The 18,881-nt window shown below is 45.6% G+C and overlaps 1 pseudogene; it reads left to right on the top strand.

Moving 5' to 3' along the window:
• The window catches only part of LOC137346433 (myeloperoxidase-like), a 52,779-nt pseudogene extending 38,219 nt beyond the window's left edge, over nt 1-14,560 (top strand).
• Nucleotides 14,561-18,881: the final 4,321 nt, after the last annotated feature.

Genomic DNA, 18,881 nt, shown 5'->3' on the forward strand with positions numbered 1-18,881 from the left:
TGGAGAATTGGCATTGCAGTTCCAACCCATGCTTCACTTGAATGCAGCTCTCCTCTGGGAGATTGCCATCCTATATTTTTCCCACAAACAGCAGAACACTCTTTAAAATTGCAGTTTGGCAGCTTCATAAAGCTGACAGAGGTACAGCGTAGGAATGGAGGAATATACAGAAACAAAGATCAAATTACAGTACTATACTGAAAGGAGAAAATGTTGGAAATACTCAGCAGGTCAGGCGGCATCTGTGGAGAGAGAGAGTTAACATTTCTGGCATTTTCTGTTTTTATTTCAGATTTCCAGCATCCACAATATTTTTGCTTTCATACCATACTATGCTCTTTCTTATATCCTTCAAGCAGCCTTACTGTATGTAGTTTCAAACACACATCTAAATTTCTATATTCTCTCCTATACCCTTCAAACTATCATATTATACTTTATAGTCATTTGATAGTTTGGTAGAACTTGAGTATTGCTGAAAATAGAGACATTTTGTCGAAGCTTTTCATCTTGCACTCATCAGGACAATTTGAAAGAATACCAATGTAAGGGAAACAACAAATTTATACTGTATGAGAAGAGAATTGCGAGTTGTCCTGATGAGTGCAAGATGAAAAGCTTCAAAAAAATGTCTCTATTTTCAGCTATATTATACTTTCTTATTCCCTTCAAAGTATTATATTGAACTGCATCACCCAGAATTTCCATACACAGTGGAAGATTGGTGAATCTTCTGGAAAAATAGTGTGGCTGGCTAAAAGCGGCCATTTATTCAATTTTTGTAGTATTTCCACTGAAGTTATGGCAGAAAAATGGGAGAATCCCTTTAGAAAATCAGGGCCTATCTGTTTTACCAAACAATCTTTATGAGACTCGTCTAAACAATGCTGTTTTTGTTGGGTAATAATCTTTGTCACAGATATTTCTGTGTTGCTCGGGTAGAGGTCTTTAAATGTTGGTCACTCAAGTTAGAGAGTGGAATGATTAACAAAGCATGTTTTATTGTGTGGGTGTGCTTTTGTGTGTGTGTGTGTGTGTGTTAGGTGGAGTCGATCCCCTCATGCGAGGATTATTGGGTAGACCGGCCAAACTGCAGACACAGGACAAGATGATGCCAGATGAATTGCGGGAGAAGCTGTTTAAATTGACTGCTCATTTAGCCCTGGACCTGGGTTCTTTGAATATGCAGCGTTCCCGGGATCATGGAATCCCAGGTAAGAGGAAAGTAAACACAGTGTAGAGTGTTACTCAGAAAAACATATTGTTAAAATGTCACTTAATCCAACAATTTAGTCACATTATCAAGAAACCGACAGGAAAATATTAGTTTCACTCACAGAGAACAGCCGGTTAACCCCATTGCTGATTGGAAACAATGAACTGAATTTTATGCAGCTGGTGGGGTCCCAACAGCAGGCCAAAAAGTCAAGGGGAACCCCGCCTTGTCCATTTGGGGGACCCCGGCTGCATTTCAGGCCGCTTGGGCAATTAACTGCCTGGCACTGTGGTGGGTCAGGGATCCCGCCTCCAAGGACTGCCGGCCAGTCAAAGAGTCAGCAGCTTAGCAGTCCTAGCAGCACCAATAGGTGTGTAGGCTACTGCTGGAACTGGAGGACTCACCGGACCAAGAGCAGCCATGGAGCCATGGACTGAAGGTAAGTATGAGCGGGTTCGCTGAGGTCTGCCTGATTGGCCCCAGTGAGAGGTGGATAGGTTGTTAAGGGCAGGGGAGTGGGTGGTCAGACAGGGGCCCTGAAAAAGTGTGTTGGGGTGGGGGGGGAGACAGATGGGATGTTGAGGAGAGTGTGTGGTTGGACAGGGGTGGCATTTGCTGTCGGGGGCCCTCCATGGGCCATAGACTATTAATCTTCCACATCTGACAACAACAAGATCAGGGAGAGTTGTGATAGAATGAATCTATGAAGTCAAAGACTTGGGGGGAGATGGGGTAGCATGTAAATAAAACGGAGAATGTTTGTAAATATATATTGGTAAAAAGACTTGGGGGGTGGGGGAGTGATGTAGTTAATCTTGAAAGAATGTAAAGATTAGCGCCCACAAAGATGAGGTAAGAGATCATGTGGGAGAGACTCGAGAACAGTTACAGCATGGCTTTTGAAGGAGTCACACAGGCTAGTGTGAAGTGCATATAGTTACTATGGAATAAAAATTAATGTTTAAACATTAGACAATGTCTACAGTCTAAAATCCTCTCTGGCTAGACTCTACACAGTGGCAGCATAAAGAACCAAATATATAGCACAACCATTCTTGGGGATGGTGTGTAGCAGCTGGGTGTAAAGGGAGGCAGGAATTGACTACAAGGAAAGGGAAAGAAAGAAGATATCTTTAAATGACAACAGAATAAACTGCATACTTTTATCTAGTGCAACTAACACAGTAGCTGGCAGATGTATTTTATTTTTTGCTCTCTGAATTTCACAGGTTACAATGCTTGGCAGAAATTCTGTGGCCTTTCACAGCCCAAGCACCTGATTGAACTTTCTACAGTCCTCAAAAGTTGGGAATTAGCAAAGAAACTCCTCAACTTGTATGGAACTCCAGACAATATCGATGTGTGGATGAGGGGAATCTCCGAACCCTTTGTGGAAGGCAGGAAAATGGGCCCTTTATTGGCCTGTATAATAGGACAGCAGTTCAAGAACCTGAGAAATGGAGACAGGGACTTCACAATGATAGTTTCCCCTTTGGTTTACCAGGTGTCATCTTTGGCTCGCTGGCAGCACTCTCAGCTCTGAGCTAAAGTGTCATGGGTTCAAGTCCCACTCCAGAGACCTAAACACATAATTTACTCTCAGTGCAACTTGAAGGAGTGCTGCAGTATCAGAGGTGCCACCTTTCAGATATGATGTTAAAATAGCCCCCTCAGGTGGATGTAAATGATCCCATAGAACTATGTGAAGGAGATATGGAAGTTCTCTATTTCCTGGCCAATATTTATCCCTCAACTAATATCACTAAAGACAAAACATCTGATCATTTATCTCATTATTGTTTGTGGAACCTTGCTGTGCACAAAATTAGCTGAGATGTTTCCCAAATTACAACAGTGACTGTACTTTAAACGTTCTTCATTGCTGTGGCGTGCTGTGAGGCTGTGAAAGGAATTATACAAATGCAAGTTCTTTCTTCCTTTAGATTCTGGTGGGAAAATAAAGGAGTTTTTACCAGTAGCTAGTGTCAGGCTCTCACTCAAATCTCCATGGCCAGGATAATCTGTGATAACACCAGGATTCAATTTCTTTCTATGTGTTTTAGTCGTGTCACTTTGCTCTTTGGTAGGCTGAGGAGGCCGCCTGCAGTTTCTGGACCTTAATCTTTCTCGTTTATACACTAACAGAAATTAGGCCATAGGATTACTTTGTTCATCGCCAAATATAGTGACTGAGCTTAGACAATCTTCATGTATCAACGATCTTTGATGCCAAGAACTTGGTGAACACACAAAAGTCCTGGAATTTGTATTTTCAGTTTATTCACATATCTGTGAAAACGGATGAGGATCTGAATACTTTGAGACAGAACACCTGTCACAGATGCAGCATGATACAATTTCTTGTCTGTGGCCACTGAATCACTGCCAGGTAATTGAAAAGATCCAATAGCAATTGGTTTTAGGGTAGCCAAGACTTAAAAAGGGACACGAAGAGCAATTCTAGTCACAGGGCAAATCTCACACTCCCCGTTAGCATTTGAGAAAGTTGAGTGACTCTTCCCTGGACAACGTCATATCCCTCTGACACTTCTCTGCCATCAGTCCAGAATAAGATCTGTGACCCTTTACACTAGTGTAGTCCAATAGAAATTACTGACTAATCACAAATGTGGCTACGTGATACCATTTTATCCACATGCATTCATTTTAGTAGAAAATGCCATACATAGACTCACAATTCAGGTAAAGGTGTATATAATGGCATCATAGATTGTTGATACATGAAGGTTGCCGACGCTCAGTCACTATGTTTGACGATGAACAAAATAATACTCTGATCTTTCACCTTCCATAAACTTCAAATGCTGAAAACCCTGCTGCTCATATACAATCGCACACCAAGTACCACTTTCCCATCACCTGTGTCTTGGCTGAAACTGGCTCTTGGTCCTCAATGTGTCAAATTTAAAATTCTCATCCTTGTGTATAAGACCCTCCTCCTTATTTCTGTAACCTCCTCTATTAGCCGCTTTCCCCGAACTTTCCATTCCTCTGACTTCAGCTTCTTGTCCATGCCCCTTCCTTTCACCCAACCATTGGCAGCTATGTTTTCATATTTTCTGCCATCTAGCCCTCGTGCACTGGAATTTCCTCCCTAAATCCCTCTGCCTCTTCATCTCCCTCATTGCCTTTAAGATGCTTCTTAAAACTCACCTCATTGACCAAGCTTTATATTAATCTCCATAATCTTTGGCTTGATATCCAAAGTTGCTCAAATATTCCCTGTAATATCTCCTAATTAGTGTCTACTCATTCCCTTTACAGTGACCCACTGCGGTCCTCTCCCTGTTGTTGCTCACGGCCATGTCTCAATGTGTAAATCCTCGGTCAGGTACACCTGTGAGTCTGGATTCAAGCTGGCAGGAGGGGATACGATAAAATGACTGAGTAACGGACAGTAGAACTCTACACCACCTAGCTGTATAGGTAAGAGCTTTAATAAATGAATGAATAGAAAATTGAAATAGGACGAAGGAAGCAATTTGAGCAGTTAGCCCAGGAGATCCAGTCTATTCCAAGTTCTAGGGCTCATTTAAATAGAACTGGCGAGCTGTTCACCCTGAATGGGAGTCACGATGTAGTATCAGGCAGTCTGAAGGCCGTGTAGTCGGCAGTAAGGTCAGACCGGGAGCAGGGTGGACGGGGGGTGGGGGTGGGGGGGGGGCGGGGTGTGGTTTGTGGGGAAGGCGAGGTGAGAGTTCACGATTGCAGGAGTGTGCGAGGGGGCCCAAGGGCAGCAGCCACCTGGATTATTTTTGATGAGCACTCCTGCTTCTCCTGGTCCCACAAAAAATCAATTTATCACTTATCTTTGAGGGCCTCCACCTCCTGATAGACATGTTCAAGTGAGTGGAGTATTCACGGAAGATACTTCACCAGCAGACTGTAAAAATGGCTGTGAGGTTCTATCAATATAAAAAGATTCTGATTAAAATGTATTCATTGGACTCCCACCTGAGTCAACTGGCATCTCAGCCATGTACTAAAGCAACAGCAGAGAGTTGGCAGCGGGCCTACTGCTTTGAATTTAACTCCTGTACCGTCTGGTTTCCATGGTGTTTAAATTGCTCCTAATGTATACAAAACCTACAAGAAAAAAGGAGGGGATAAATATTAGAACAAAATAGGAAAATTGTAAAACAGGAAAAGATGGCATGAGTGGCATAAAGAGAGAAATAAAGCAAAGCATGTTTTATTCTGAGTTTAACATCCTAAGGGTAAAGGACCGGAAAAGGAGGAATTTTGAATTCTGACTGATGCATTACACATCAGCCCTGAAACATAAGAAATGAGTCATTGAAGAGGAAGGGTAAACATACAATAAATTGATTATTTTCTACAACATTTCACGGAAGCAAATATTGACTTGATATCCAATGGTTGGAATACAATGGCCCAGATTTTGCGGTAAGAATAATGGTGAGGCGATCAATGCTCACTGTTTTCAAGGAGTGATGGACAGCAAACTTCTGACATCTGCACATGTGCAGTTAAATGGAGGAATTAAGAAGTTACTGTTTGATTTGCCCTGCTGCTCCAGAAGCTGCACCTATCTCGCTGAGAGATTCGGCATTCAAATAGGTGGAAGGGTGCGAAGTTGTATTATTCAAGTGATAGACACTCACTAAAGCCACCAGAAAAAATTAGGCCTTGTCCATTCAAGTGTAAGTGAATTTTAAACACTGTGATAAATCTTGATTACTCCCAAAATAACCTCTCTGGCACTGAAAAAGTGTGGAGTTTCATTCCTTCAGATTTTAATTATTGTTGGAGATTTTAAAACATTGAAAATTAAACTAATTTTTAAATACTTTTTTGTGTCTCCTCTTTCTCTCTTAATTCCATCCTTCTTTCCCTTTCTTTATTTGGCTTGCTGTACATTTTTTGGCATTGAATTGACTATGCTATTATTTTTTATGGCCACATGGTGTGACATGGGTAGTTCCCACCATCGAACTCCCCACCTGACCACAGCAAGTGTATTTGTATCAGAGTTTAGTCCCTTTGGTGTTTCATTTTTCATATAAACAGACAGCAACAGGTTTTCTTGTAAGTTTTAAAGAACAGAAAATCAATTGTTTATTGATCAATATGCATTATCCCAAAATTGTCACAATCATATCCACTCGTGCATCCACTTGCGCACGCGTGCACACACACACACAAAGAAACAGATAGAGGAGGGAAATGAAGAAGGTGGCTTTCAGTGGGGTGAAAGGTTATGATAAACCTGTTGAAATTTCATGACAATCATGTTCTAGCTGGAGGCAGGCCTGAGATGAGAATAGATTTCTCCGTTGATTGAAGGTTCTGTTGAAGATGGTGGGTTACTTCTAGCTGTCAAAGCTGTATAATGTAGATGTCGGATTTTTTTCAGCAGGGCATGTGCTTTCTGGCATGCTGGAAAGGCAAGCTGTTAGATTTTGCTCTCGCTCGCTCTGGCTGTCTTTTTTTAAGGTAAAACTGTGTCACTTCTCACCTCCTGAAAGGCGACGTTCTCATCTCTTCCCCATGGTGATTGGCCAATGGCCCAGGACATGGCTACTTCACACCTCCTTTGTTTCAGAATAAGACATTCAATTCTTGAATGTTTTAGGATAGGGTTCCTTGACATCTTTCAGCTTTGAAGATTTGTCCTTTGCCTTTGTCAGAGAGTTTGAATACACAAAAGGCCAATCCCCTTTTACTTCAGTGGCCATTCTGGACCATTGTTCAGCTTTTAAAATAAAGGTTCATTTTTTAAAGACAAAGTCTGTTTTTTCATAACTCTTCAGAGTTAGTCCATGATTGTTGTATCATTGCACTTCCGGTGTGTGTGACAATATAGTAAATATTCTTCAATTGACTGGTGAGAGAGTCACACCATTGTTCACACCACTGTTCACACAGGTCCAAGATCCCCTGTGGTGGGTGCTGTGTTGAAATGGATTTCTAATTACCACAAGTCACAGTGCAAATGCCCACTAAAATTCTTTGGGAAAGCGTAATGTAATGAATCACTGGCACTCTGCATTTTCTGCTGACAATACGTTCAAAAACTGATTGAGGGAACTACAGTCTATCACTAATAGAAGTTAAAATAATGGAATTAGTCTGAAGGACAGGCTGGCAGCATACCTGTATCTTCTTTCTCTTCGACTCGCCACACTTTAGCCCCGCTTTTATGGCTGCCCGCCAGCTCTGGCGAACACTGGCAACTGACTCCCACGACTTGTGATCAATGTCACAGGACTTCATGTCACGTTTGCAGACGTCTTTAAAGCGGAGACATGGATGGCTGGTGGGTCTGATACCAGTGGCGAGCTCGCTGTACAATGTGTCTTTGGGGATCCTGCCATCTTCCATGCGGCTCACAAGGCCAAGCCATCTCAAGCGCCGCTGACTCAGTAGTGTGTATAAGCTGGGGATGTTGGCCGCCTCGAGGACTTCTGTGTTGGAGATACGGTCCTGCCACCTGATGCCAAGTATTCTCCAGAGGCAGCGAAGATGGAATGAATTGAGACGTCGCTCTTGGCTGACATACGTTGTCCAGGCCTCGCTGCCATAGAGCAAGGTACTGAGGACACAGGCCTGATACACTCGGACTTTTGTGTTCCGTGTCAGTGCGCCATTTTCCCACACTCTCTTGTCCAGTCTGGACATCGCAGTGGAAGCCTTTCCCATGCACTTGTTGATTTCTGCATCTAGAGACAGGTTACTGGTGATAGTTGAGCCTAGGTAGGTGAACTCTTGAACCACTTCCAGAGCGTGGTCGCCAATATTGACGGATGGAGCATTTCTGACGTCCTGCCCCATGATGTTCGTTTTCTTGAGGCTGATGGTTAGGCCAAATTCATTGCAGGCAGCCGCAAACCTGTCGATGAGACTCTGCAGGCACTCTTCAGTGTGAGATGTTAAAGCAGCATCGTCAGCAAAGAGGAGTTCCCTGATGAGGACCTTCCGTACTTTGGACTTTCCTCTTAGACGGGCAAGGTTGAACAACTCGCCCCCTGATCTTGTGTGGAGGAAAATTCCTTCTTCAGAGGACTTGAACGCATGTGAAAGCAGCAGGGAGAAGAAAATCCCAAAAAGTGTGGGTGCGAGAACACAGCCCTGTTTCACGCCACTCAGGATAGGAAAGGGGTCTGATGAGGAGCCACCATGTTGAATTGTGCCTTCTTTCATATTGTAATGGAATGAGGTGATGATACTTAGTAGCTTTGGTGGACATCCAATCTTTTCTAGTAGTCTGAAGAGACCACGTCTGCTGACGAGGTCAAAGGCTTTGGTGAGATCAATGACTGGTGAGAGAGTCACACCATTGTTCACACCACTGTTCACACAGGTCCAAGATCCCCTGTAGTGGGTGCTGTGTTGAAATGGATTTCTAATTACCACAAGTCACAGTGCAAAAGCCCACTAAAATTCTCTGGGAAAGCATAATGTAATGAATCACTGGCACTCTGCATTTTCTGCTGACAATAGGTTCAGAAACTGATTGAGGGAACTACAGTCTATCACTACTAGAAGTTAAAATAATGGAATTTATTCTGAAGGACAGGCTGGCAGCATACCTGTATCACAGTAACTCAGTAGGACACAGTTAGCATGGTGTTACAAAGGGAAGTTCTTGCCTGACAAAACTTCTCCACTTCTTTGTGAATATTACAGAGAAAATATATAGTGACAGCCCTTATCAGTGTCAGCCTCAGGGGAGGTATTGAGTGGTCCCACAGGGATCAGTATCGATCTTGGGGGAATTACGGAGTGCAGGCCTGCAGGAGTCAGTGTCTGCTTGAAGGTAGGTACTGAGTGGAGTCCCACAGAACTTGATGCTTAGACTCATGTCACTTCCTATCTAAATAAGTGTCCTAAATACAGAGAAGCATTAGAGATGAAACTAAAATAGAGAGAACAGTACAGGCAGAGTATACAATTAATAATTTCCTGAAGGATTAAGACTGGTTATATAACTAGACAGAAAATACCAAATCAATTTGAGTACTAATAAATGTGAAGTTTTGTATTATATGTAAAAGAAAAAGCAACATAAATGTACAATGAACAAGATTGAATTAACACATAGAATTTTTTTGCAATGAACCAGGCCTTTTGGCCCAACAGATCTGCGCCGGTGTTTATACGCCACATGAGCCTCCTCCCACCTTACTTCATCTCCATGGGACCGGGGATTTTAGTTACAAGGTTAGGTTGGAAAAGTTGGGTTTGTTTTCCTTAGAACAAAGGAGATTGAGGGGAGATTTAATAGAAGTGTACAAGATTATGACAGGCTTAGATAAGTTAGACAAAAAAAACCGTTCCCATTAACAAATAGTACAAGGACTCGGGGATACAGTTTGAACTTTTTGGACAAAAGATGCTGGGAGAATATAAGGAAGTCTTTTTTTACGCAGCAGGTGGTAATGACCTGGAATTCGCTGCCCACCAATCAATGATTTCAAAGGAAATTGGATGGGCACTTGAAGGAAATAAACTTGCAGGACTACAGGGATTGAGAAGGGGAGTCAGGGGTCAGCAACGTGTCCGTACACGGATACCAGTATCCGTGGTAAAAGATTTTGAGGTCGGTGACTGGTAATTTCAGGAATAGTAAATTTCCCATTGACTTCTTCTTTCCAGACCAGACCAACTTTAAAAAAATTCACAGCCATCAGTTTCACAGCTGACAGGAGTGGGAACAGCAGCTTCCAAACTCAAGTTTGGGGTTGCAGCGAGATATTTTTTAAAAATCAGATCCTGCAGGAAAACCCCAAACTTGTCCTGAGTTCGGAAGCCGCTGTTCCCATTCCTGTCAGCTGTGAAACTGATGGCTGTGAATTTTTTTTAAAAACTGACCAATCACAAAGCTGCTCTGGGGAGAGTTCCTGCTCTCTGCAACTGTCAGAGAGAGAGAGGGGGGAGGAGGGAGAGGGGAGAGAGAGGGAGCAAGGGAGAGGGAGAGAGAGAGGGGGAAAAGAGGAGAGGGAGAGAGTGGGAGAGGGGAGAGAAAGAGGAGGGAGAGAGAAGGAGAAAGGGGAGAGAGAGGGATAGAGAGAGGAGAGAGGGAAAGGGGGAGAGAGGAGAGGGGGGAGAGAGAGAGAGCGGGAGAGGGGGAGAGCAAGACAGCGAGAGAGAGGAGGGTGTGAGAGAGAGGAGAGGGAGAGAGAGAGGTGGAGAAAGAGATAGAGGCAGAGGGGGGAAAGAGGAGAGCGGGAGAGAGCGTGGGAGAGGGGAGAGAAAAAGAGAGGAGGGAGAGAGGGACGGACAGAGAGAGAGGGGGGAGAGAGAGAGGGGAGAAAGAGAGGAGAAGTTGGATGGACACAGAGGGATGAGACGGGGTGAAAGAGAGAGGAGTGAGAGATGGACACACAGAGGGAGAGACAGAGAGCGAGAGGTGAGAGAAAGAGATCAAGATCACACCTGACATCTATCCAGATTCTCCGCATCACTACATCAAGCGTGTGGGCAGATATTGTGCAAGCAAAACAATGCCAACTATCTCACTAAATAGGGAGAAAAGTGTTTTAAATCGGATTGCGTTTTGATGGCATCAGGTTGGCTATACACTTAATATACAGATTAATTGCCCTCATGTCTGTGGCTGAGTCAATAATTTTGTCAAATGTTCGTGGTGCAACATGTTGGTGCCTATATCTGGGGGGAGTGGGACTGACTGGATTGCTCTGCGGAGAGTCGGCATGGACTCAATCAGCCGAATGGCCTCCTCTGCCGTAAACGACTGTCTCGCTCTAATAATACCCAGAGGTCATAAAATTAAATTAGTTTAATTTGAATTTAAAACAAATTAGTGCAGGCTAGTAAAATGATCCTGAAATTCCTGGGTTGGGAAAGGGTGGAACTCAGTATTTACACATGTTTGAGGGCAGGAATTTGGTGTAGGCCTTCGATACATCAGGTTTCCACATCAATGCCAGCAGAAACACCCAGCCTGTCATTGATTAGAGATATGTCAAGAGGGAGTTAGGATGTGATGACATTATCCATCACTTCCACAATCCCATGTACCCTTCTGATTGTACACCACTATATTGCAGGTGCAGTTACCAGGACCTGCTCATCAAAGTGGAAGTGGTTAGCAGGAAACTACTGAAGGTGAGCTTGCTTTTGCAGATTTTTAGCAATTTCTTGGAAATCGCCTACAGGTATCTGCAAAATTCTTGCACCATTTTTCCCAGCCAGTTTTCATTTACATTCTCCATTATTTGTGGAGGGGCTTGTACTGAAGGAAAGTTAGGGAGGAAGTATCTGAAGACTTCAATGCGAATCCTACTTAATACGATAGACATCCAGTTGCCATCCAGTTGATAGATACAGACCTCAGCGATCTTTCCAAGATCTTTTTCATGAGCTGTGTCTCAGAAAGCTGCACTTCAGACATGAGCCTCAGAAAAGGTTTGCTTTCCCCTGCTGCCCACCCGCTTCCCCACCTCACCTACCCTTGTTAGGGCTACCAAGTCCTGGAATGGACATGGAAAACAGAAAATGCTGGAAATACTCAGCACGTCAGGCAGCATTTGTGGAGAGAGAAACAGAGGGTCTGTTTCCAGCATTGTCTGTTTTTATTTCAGATTTCCAGCATCCATAGTATTTTGCTTTTGTATGGATATGGAAAAGTTTGAATCTTTGTTACAGGCTCTGGTCCTGCAAAAGGAAGGCTTCTGCTGTGAACTGATGGAGTTCTCTGAGGAAAAGCAGCCAGTTGGTCTTCACACCACTGGTACTTGGAACAGAATTCTGGTTACCGGGGCTCAGAACAGGTAGGGATTGGCTTTATGAAAAAAGGAAGATCCATAAATCTCAGAGATGGTTATCAAAATATTCTATAGCATCGCCAAGTCCTGTATACTTTGCTAATTGGGTTGACAAGGACTTTTCTGAATAAAACTCCATGCTGAATTGATGGAAGTGTCTGAAGTACTTTGTGACATAGGGAAATGTTTACATTTGTTCCTGCAGCTGCCACTATCTGCAGGATATACTGCAGTAATGTGAAACCCTCAAGAAGGTTGGTGCACAGCAAACAATGGATTCTACCTCCATCACAGTCACTTACCGCAAGTCTTGGAAGACACTGTACAGAACTTCCATTTGTTTTTGATGCTGTGCTAGCATTAATCTTCATGGCAGGGCCCCTGAGATCATCATCCTCATGTTTTATAGAGGAAAGCTGACATTTTCAGTAATATCAGACTTCACTTTCACACCTGCATTCTCTGGCTTTCTTATCCAACTGTTTCAATGCTCCTCAGTTCTTCATCTGAACAGTCTGTACCCTGCCAAGTGAGCGTCTCTGAGCTGCTGAGTGCAAGGGGAGAACAATCTTAAGGTTCGAGTGAGACCATTCAGGATTGAAACCGGAAGCACTTTTCCACCCAAAATGCAGTGAAAATGTGGAACTCTCCCTCAAAAGGCTGTGAATGCTGGGTCAATTGAAATTTTCAAATTGAGATTGACAGGTTTTAATTAGGTAAGAATATCAAGGGCGGGATCAAAGGTGAGTAAATTTATTTAAGGTATAGATCAGCAATGATGCAATTAAATGATGGAGAAGGCTCATGGAGTTGAATGGCCTACTCCATTTCTACATTCCTAGAGGCTCAGTGATGGGGCAGATGAGCTCAGCGACAGTGTAGTGTGAGTTAAATCCTCATGGCCATTATCGTTCTTTTCTTCTCTTTCCTGACTTGCAATCTCTGTAAGAAATAATGCTATTGTTAACCTGGGTTTCCATGAGCCATTCACTGTTATAGCCATTCCTTCCACAAGAGCCATACTGCTGCACCTAATCATTTCATCCCAGCTATTCCAAAGGAGGCCTGGCATTCCTCTGTAGTCTCACCTATGGCAGCTCAAATTCAGCATGAGCTGCTGCTCCCCCTTTTCACCATCTTGCACCTGCCCTGAGCACCCACTTAGGAGACCTTTCTCATTCGTTTAATTTGAATGGGCCCTTTAACTGATGAAATTGTGTCCCTACTTCACCCACTGTGTGGTGCAACTGACCTATTGTTGTTGGCACACATGGCCTTGTCCTGTCCGGCATTTTGCAAAGTAGCTGACCCTGGAATATCTGGCAGCATTAGGAGTCGACTGCTGGAAGTCCTCCATCACTGCACTTCTGTTGGTAGATTCATGATATTTCTTGATTCATACAGTTTTATTTGACTGCAGTAAGGTTTCTGCAACACATTAAAAAGTTTACTTTCTCAAATCATTCCCTCTGCCCTTGTTAATTATACATTGTTTTATACTGTAACATTCAGCAATAAATCCAGCTCTCAATTAGACACAAAAAGAAAGAATTTAAATAGCACCTGAACCTTGCGCCCTCCATAAAGTTGAGCTCGCCCAAAACTTCACCTCTCATATCCCAATTCACACCAAGTCCCATTCACCTATCACCCCACAGCAATCACTGACCTACACTGGCTCCCGGTTAAGCAAAGCCTCTATTTTAAAATTTTAATTCTGATTTTCAAATGGCTCCATTACCTCACCCCTCCCTGTCTCTGTACTCTCTGACAGCCCTTCGAGATCTCTGTGCTCCACCAATTGTGGCCTCTGGTGCATCCCTGATTTTTTAATTGCTCTATCATTGGCGGCTATGCCTTCAGCTGCCTAAACCCTAAAGTCTGGATTACATCCCAAAACTGCTGAAATCTGTAGTCAGGCCTGTACCTCAGATGCAACAGCTGAGCCAAAGCGATAATATAAAATTACCCCTGTTGTGTTAAGATATAGCAGGGGGCTTTACTGGGTCTGTGCCCAGACACACTGAAACACCTTGGCTCAGCAATTTGGGCAAGTTGAAGTGTGTACCTGTGAGATGCTGGCTTTTGGATGTTAAACCGAGGCTCCGCCTGGCCTCTCAGGTTAACATAAAAGATCCCATGGCCGTATTTCAGAGAAGAGTAGGTGAGTTCTCCACAATGGCCTGGTCAATATTGATCCACAACATTAAAAATAAGTTATATGGTTATTAGCATATTGCTGTTATTGGCACCTTGCTCTGTGCAAATGGCCTGCCACATTCCCTACATTACAATAGTGATTACATTTCTTGACTGTACAGCACTTTTGGATGCCCTGGGGTCATGAAAAGTACTATATTGAATGAATGTGGTATATACAGTTCCAGTGCAAGTTCAGTTGGAGTCTTTCTTCATAGAACGCATGGGATAGTTCAATGAAATTATCTTCATAGTAGAGGCAGGCCTCTCTGCCCCACCCAGATACTTTTGTATGAGCTGGGAAATCAGAAATTAAGTTATTTTCTGTTTATTGAGCAGCTACATATTTAGCATGAATTCTGGCAAGAATTAGACAAGATGGCTATCTGTTTTAATCAGAAAGGGGAGAATGGTGATGGGTTTGGAGGCAAAGTAGCAGGTAAAATGGTGGGGGAATGCGTTGGAGCAGATCCTCAACGTGTTCCAGCTGCTAGCCAATTTTCCCAGGGGCAATCGGGCAATGGGATAGGACTGTGCAGGCCAGCGGCGAGCAGGCAACTGAGCCTGTTAAGCAGGTAATTGACCGCAATTTTACACAGGTTGTACCATTTTCCATGAGGCTTCTGGGTTCCATGGACCGTCAGTGACTTGCCTGCTCAACGGAGACGAGAGCTCGGCGGCAGGTGAGTGTTGGCTGAAACTAGCAGCCATTTAGTTCTGCTCCTTTTACAAGCAGGCAGGCTTAGGTCAGAGAATTGAACTTTAGAGGGATTGCAGAGTTTAAGACCACAGCAGAGGGCTATTAATGGAAAAGTGTCTCCCAGGTCCCCTGCAGTGAGTGCAGGCAGCACAAGGGGGGAGCCATTGCACCATGAAGGCTCCAAAGATAAATGGGTGCCCTGCTCTTGGAGTTTGACTCCTCCAGCGAGGAGGAGAGTGGGAGAGAGATACTGCATCAGCCACATGAAGAGGGGCACCAGTGGCATGAGGCTGCGATGTGATGCAGACGAGGAGGGTGCATGCAAGCAATAAGGCAGGCTAATGTTCATAGAAGGTGCTATCCAGCTTAAAGGGTTTACAGAAAAAGGCTTAGCTTTGAGGAGATATCAGTGCAGCAGTGTCTCCAAGGACCATGTCTGTCCAGGCAGTGGTAGCGGACATGTGCGGAATGCTGGCAGAGGTGTTAAGGCCACTGAGATGTGGTGGCTACCCAATACCTGTGGTGGAGAAGGTGACTGTGCACTCAACTTTCTCACATCAGGCTCATTCCAGGGATCATCTGGAGAGATCTGTGGGATATTTTAGGCAGCAGCCCATCACTGCATCAAGCAGGTGACGGATGCCTTGTTCCAGAGGGTAGGGCAATACATCAGGTTTCACACTGATCAGCCCAGTCAGGCTGAGAAGGCAATTGGATTCGAAGCCATGGTAGGATTCCCTCAGGTCCAGGGGGTTGTAAACTACATGCATGTAACCATCCAGTCTCCCTCAGAGCAGCCAGGCATGCTCGTTAACAGCAAGAGGTTCTACTCACTCAATGTTCAGATCATCTGTGACCTCCACAAAAGGATCCTCCAGGCGTGTGGAAGCTGCCATGACTTGTACATCCTGAGGCGGCCACAGGTGCCTCAACTCTTCACTCCACCTGAATGCCTTCATGGATGGATCCTGGGTGACAAAGGGTATCCACTAAAGATATGCTTACACCTCTGCGGAACCCCGACACCAAGGCAGAGGAAAACTACAACCGCTGCCATGTGACTACAAGGGCGACCCATCAAACAGGCAATTGAGCTTCTGAAAATGCGGTTCTGATGCTTAGACAGATCTGGGGGAGCCCTGCAATATGCTCAATCAAGGGTGTCCCGAATTATGGCGGTCTGCACAACCTGGCACTCCAGAAAGGAGCTGCTTGGAGACAGATGACCACATTGAGCATGCTGCCTCATCCTCAGAGGAGGGTGAAGAAGAAACACATCAAGACCCAGCAGCCAATGGTAATGCAGGGCCGGTGGCCACAGCCATTGACGTGTGTGAGGGAGACACACGACTCCCTCATTCACACACGATTCTCGAGATTCTCTGTAACTCCATTGGACATGAGGCAGGCGTCTCGTTGTGGTAGGCATGGTGGCCTGCCATGAAATGCCCTGTCATGAGACCATTCATGCACTCACCATTTCATGCCTCCCCATGCCACAACATCTGCTCATGCCCCATTGGGTTAGAAATAACCAGGTGAGCTATCTAGTTATGCATTTCACCAAATTTTAAATTGTACAAAGCAATAATACTGTGGTATTCAGCAGATAAATATCACCCAGGGACATGTTAAGCGCTACTGGATGGCTTTATGCAAAAGCTTCCAGGTGCTCCTAATGTTGTGCCCTCCCGGCAGCTGTAGCTGATGCGGAGGCAGGCTGCTGGCCCTCCTGCTCTGGTGCACAAGATGGCTGAGCCCTAGAGCGGCTGGCACAGGCTATGCCACCTGCATCTGTGCAGTGGCAGTTTCTGTCTGCAAGGCTGCGTGCAGCACTCGTATCACCATCAAAGGGGCCGAGGCTCCACTGTCAATGCAAGGTCCACCTTGAAAAGAGCCCAAATAGCCTTCAGACATAGGCCGCTTGACTATTTCAAGGCCCACCCTTGCACTCCCCTGCTTACCTGGAGTGAGACAACACCTGGCAACAGGTCCATGCACGTCTGGCATATCTCGCCTATGCAGCGCTCAACCCTTCTCAAGGATGAGACCATACTGTGGAGGCCTGTGTATCTCCTGCATCCACTCAGTAGTATGAGACTCTCCCTGAGGGTCACCACTTTCTTAATGGAGGAGACTATTTCAAACTGCTGCGTCAATGAGTACTCCCGAGGCTCAGCATCTGCAGGAAGCTGAGCATTGCTGGCCCTGTCTTCAAACCTCTCATGGGGACTGATCGGAGCTGTCACTGCCACTGTCACCTGCTCCTGCACGTGTCTGCCATGCTCACCAGCTGGTGCCAGCCACAGTAAACGCACATCAATGCCCACCGATGTGAGAGTATCCGCACTGGTGGAGGGTGTGCTGGACTGATGTGATGCTGTCTGCTCAGATGGTAGCCTCTCCTCTGATGTCTCATGTGGTTCAGATGCCATTAACAGCGCTTCATCCACTTCTGGCCTTGCAGGAGAGACATGTATGCTACATCCACCCACATCTTCCTACCTGTCCTTGATCTACATCTTCAAATGGTCATCAAAGGCCACAGAGGCACCAGTATTAATACTCATCAGAAGTTTTAGTGCCTGTGACTATTGCTTTTCTCACCTTTTCTGGGCTCCACTACCACCTTCCCTCTGTGACAGGCTGACCAACTGCAACCCATTCAATTTCCACCACTTCCTCCTCCACCTGCGTGATTAGTGCAGTGAAGGGCAGACCACCTCGAGTGCATCTCCATTCCCAAGCATTATGAGCTCATTTCTCCTGCAATGACTGAACCACAAGGTGTCGCACTTGCCTCATGACCCAGCTGTGTTCATGCGACTGTGCCACTTTAAATGTCCACCATTGCGACACTCAGAGGGCAACTGCAAGTGGCCATTCACCCTCGTTACTGCAATGAGCACCTCTGACTGACCATGGACCTCTGGTGTGAGGCAATTTTGCAGCTCGCTGTGCACGGTGGACCTTGGTCATTCCCTACGCTTGGCTCGGCTGCCTTGCCTCACATCTCAGGGGTGCCATATAAGACATGCAGGGCTTCCACCTTGCCATCATGTATGCCACTAACTTTGCCAAACCTCAAGGTCATTGAATCGCTTCCAGTATTGCACCCATGTTCATGAGACCACCCGGCAGCTGCTGATTTCCTCTGCCACCTTCAGCCATGCCTTCTTCATCAGGCTTTCTGGTATCCTCCTCACGTCCACTGGGAACAGAACCTCTCACCATTCCCTTGCTGCCTGCAGGAGCACCTTCAGGGAGGCATCACTGAAATGTGGAGCCACCCTTCCTCTCACTGCAGCAATTCCTCCGCAGACTCACTTCTACTGCACACCCTCTTCCTTTATCAGTGGAACTTAATGGGCCCCCAAGAGACAGAGGGTGGGGGTGGGTGCCCATAGCATAGCGACAGAAAGTAGGGGAGCGGAGGGCCCGTTGCCTTCCTGTCAGCCTGCAATTAAGTCGGGGGTGGAAAAAGCTGAAGATGGCCAAATAATAGCCACTTAAGGGCCTCGTCTCACCGCCACTGGAATTACACCAGTGATGCGGGGTAGGGGGCGGAGGGGGCGGGGAAACGTCTGCCACCGGGAAGATTGCCCAGTAAAACAAGGCAGCCTCCCTGAGGGGTTGTGGGTGGGGGTGCCTCCTCTGTGGGTAATCTGTGGCCTGCAGAGGGTCCCGGCGGCAAAGGCCGCCCCTCCACTAACCACGCCTCCCCCCACCCTCAGCAACCACCATCCCCCTCCACCACCTTGCCAGGCCCTACTGGACTGGCCTAGGCAACCCCACCACACTTACCTGGGGTCAGGAACTCCAGCGCGGGGCCTGCTCCCAGGCCCCTTGTAATACCTGCAGTGGCATCGCTCCCAGTTGCACTGCCAATACTACTGAGCTGCCAGCCCTCTGATTGATTGGCAGCTATGGGAGGCAAGATCCCTGTCCTTAAAGGGATGGGGACCCCAGCACAGGCAGTTAATTGCCCAAGCAC

Source organism: Heterodontus francisci, chromosome 30 (assembly GCF_036365525.1).
Source record: "Heterodontus francisci isolate sHetFra1 chromosome 30, sHetFra1.hap1, whole genome shotgun sequence".
Lineage (NCBI taxonomy): Eukaryota > Metazoa > Chordata > Chondrichthyes > Heterodontiformes > Heterodontidae > Heterodontus > Heterodontus francisci.